Source organism: Carassius carassius, chromosome 22 (genome assembly GCF_963082965.1).
Source record: "Carassius carassius chromosome 22, fCarCar2.1, whole genome shotgun sequence".
NCBI lineage: Eukaryota > Metazoa > Chordata > Actinopteri > Cypriniformes > Cyprinidae > Carassius > Carassius carassius.
Window position 1 is genome coordinate 29,710,103 of NC_081776.1, and position 3,443 is coordinate 29,713,545.

The following is a 3,443-nucleotide window of genomic DNA, read 5'->3' on the forward strand; positions in this document are numbered from 1 at the left end:
CCGTGCGCACGGTGCCCGGAGGTCGCGGTGGGACAGCATTCTGCTTCGTTACCAGCACATCCGGGACCTTGTGCTGGGCCGACCACCAGGGACGACCACCAGCAGCAGCGGGTTCCGCCGCGGTGCCAGCGCCGGCCCCAGCAGTGGCTGTGGATCGTCCTCCGGCAGCAGCGACGGCGGTGCCTGCAAGCCAGGCGACGACAGTGGCGTCAAGGGCGGCGGTAACTCTGGCAGCAGCACCGGCACCGGCTGTGGCAGCACCGGTGCCTGTTCTGCCAGCGCCAGTACGTTTACTGGCGCCTTTACCGCCTGCCCCCTCAGCTGCTGTCCTGTACCGTACCGCCGGCTGCAGCAGCTGCAACTGGACCTTTTCCAGTTACGCAGCCTCTCCTTCTGGACCTCTCACACGTCCTCCCTCCGCACATCACGCCGGCCCTCAGCTGCCTGCACTGCAGCTGCTGCCAGGACGGCAGGGACAACAAGCAGTGCAGGCAGCACCTCCTCCTATGTACAAAACTCTATGGCTGAGGAGGAAGAAGGCTGAGCAGAGGGCAGCGGCAGGAACAGTCGATGTGCCCGGGCCGGCGTGCCACAAGCACAGAAGTGCAGAAAATGCGGCCAGCCAAAGCGGAGGGAGACCGGACACACCCGCTACGGCAATGTACATTTTTGCTCGACCGCGGCGAGTAAGAGTGTGGAGGACTGGCTGAGGGAGACGAAGGACAGGGACAAGGGTCGAGCCCCGGACTGATTTCGCATTCTCGCTGGGCCAGGTGTATATAGTTGTGTGTGAGTGTTTTTTTTAAAAAGACATTGACTTTACCCTCCACGAGGACCGGGACCTTGCCGCGGTGTGGAGGCTTCCTACAAACACCGGTCCACACCTGCCACAACTCTTCTACAGCACAGGGACACTACGCTTGAAAAAACATTCACACCTGTATAACATTGTCATGCCTTTGTGCTGTTCTGATTTTATGCGCTGACAAGTTATGTAGGCCTATACTGTGTGTGTGTCTGCTGCCTATCATATGGTTTAAGAAAAAAACAAAAACATTGTCTGTCCCATTCACACCTGTATAACACATTGTCATGCCTTTATGCTGTTCTGATTTTATGCGCTGACAAGTTATTTAGGCCTTTTGGACATGTCTTTGAAGTTATCCAGGGGCATGCATGTCTGCACTGAGCTCTTATACTATGTGTCTGTCTACTGTGATTGATGTGGTTTAAAAAAAGAGGAATAAAGTCTCTGCACAGAACAATTATGCCATGTGTCTGCTCTGATGCTTTATTATTATTATCATCATCATCATCATCATCATGTTTTATTAATAAATAATCTATTTCACACTTGGTGTTCTGCATCTATACAACAACAACAACAACTACTACTACTGATATTTCATTGATATTTATTTTACTGAAGAAAAAGGTGAAACAAATAATACACGGCATGTAACTTTTATTTATACATTGACCTATAAAACAGGTATAATATCAATATTTAATGAAGAAAAAGGTGAAACACAAATAATACAAGGCGTGTGACTTTTATTTATACGTTGACATATAAAACAGGCATAGTATGAATATTTAATAACAAACATTTAGTAGTAGTAGTAGTAGTAGTAATTACAACCCGAATTCCGGAAAAGTTGGGACGTTTTTTTAATTTTAATAAAATGAAAACTAAAAGACTTTCAAATCACATGAGCCAATATTTTATTCACAATAGAACATAGATAACATAGCAAATGTTTAAACTGAGAAAGTTTACAATTTTATGCACAAAATGAGCTCGTTTCAATTTTGATTTCTGCTACAGGTCTCAAAATAGTTGGGACGGGGCATGTTTACCATGGTGTAGCATCTCCTTTTCTTTTCAAAACAGTTTGAAGATGTCTGGGCATTGAGGCTATGAGTTGCTGGAGTTTTGCTGTTGGAATTTGGTCCCATTCTTGCCTTATATAGATTTCCAGCTGCTGAAGAGTTCGTGGTCGTCTTTGACGTATTTTTCGTTTAATGATGCGCCAAATGTTCTCTATAGGTGAAAGATCTGGACTGCAAGCAGGCCAGGTTAGCACCCGGACTCTTCTACGACCAAGCCATGCTGTTGTTATAGCTGCAGTATGTGGTTTTGCATTGTCCTGCTGAAATAAACAAGGCCTTCCCTGAAATAGACGTTGTTTTGAGGGAAGCATATGTTTCTCTAAAACCTTTATATACCTTTCAGCATTCACAGAGCCTTCCAAAACATGCAAGCTGCCCATACCGTATGCACTTATGCACCCCCATACCATCAGAGATGCTGGCTTTTGAACTGAACGCTGATAACATGCTGGAAGGTCTCCCTCCTCTTTAGCCCGGAGGACACGGCGTCCGTGATTTCCAACAAGAATGTCAAATTTGGACTCTGTCTGACCATAAAACACTATTCCACTTTGAAATAGTCCATTTTAAATGAGCCTTGGCCCACAGGACACGACGGCGCTTCTGGACCATGTTCACATATGGCTTCCTTTTTGCATGATAGAGCTTTAGTTGGCATCTGCTGATGGCACGGCGGATTGTGTTTACCGACAGTGGTTTCTGAAAGTATTCCTGGGCCCATTTAGTAATGTCATTGACACAATCATGCCGATGAGTGATGCAGTGTCGTCTGAGAGCCCGAAGACCACGGGCATCCAATAAAGGTCTCCAGCCTTGTCCCTTACGCACAGAGATTTCTCCAGTTTCTCTGAATCTTTTGATGATGTTATGCACTGTTGATGATGAGATTTGCAAAGCCTTTGCAATTTGACGTTGAGGAACATTGTTTTTAAAGTTTTCCACAATTTTCACAATCTTTCACAGATTGGAGAGCCTCTGCCCATCTTTACTTCTGAGAGACTCTGCTTCTCTAAGACAAAGCTTTTATAGCTAATCATGTTACAGACCTGATATCAATTAACTTAATTAATCACTAGATGTTCTCCCAGCTGAATCTTTTCAAAACTGCTTGCTTTTTTAGCCATTTGTTGCCCCCGTGCCAACTTTTTTGAGACCTGTAGCAGGCATTAAATTTTAAATGAGCTAATTAAGTGGATAAAAGTGTAAATTTTCTCAGTTTAAACATTTGCTACGTTATCTATGTTCTATTGTGAATAAAATATTGGCTCATGTGATTTGAAATTCCTTTAGTTCTCATTTTATTAAAATGTAAAAAACGTCCCAACTTTTCGGGAATTCGGGTTGTATTACATTTTAGCATTTGCGGCTCGACCGGGGTTCGAACCCACGCTCCGAGGGCCGGCTCGCCCGCGCGACTGGGCATGCGCAAAGGCGCCACTGCGCGTGCGCGAAAACAGAGAAGAACGAACGGCGAGCTGCTTTTCGCAGGGGCCATGCTAATCTTCTCTGTATCGATCCAATTTTAGTATATGTGCCGCCGTGGCGAACAC

General features: G+C 45.5%; 1 pseudogene; it reads right to left on the reverse strand.

Moving 5' to 3' along the window:
- Positions 1-3,342: 3,342 nt before the first annotated feature.
- Positions 3,343-3,443, reverse strand: LOC132099309 (U6 spliceosomal RNA; annotated as a pseudogene).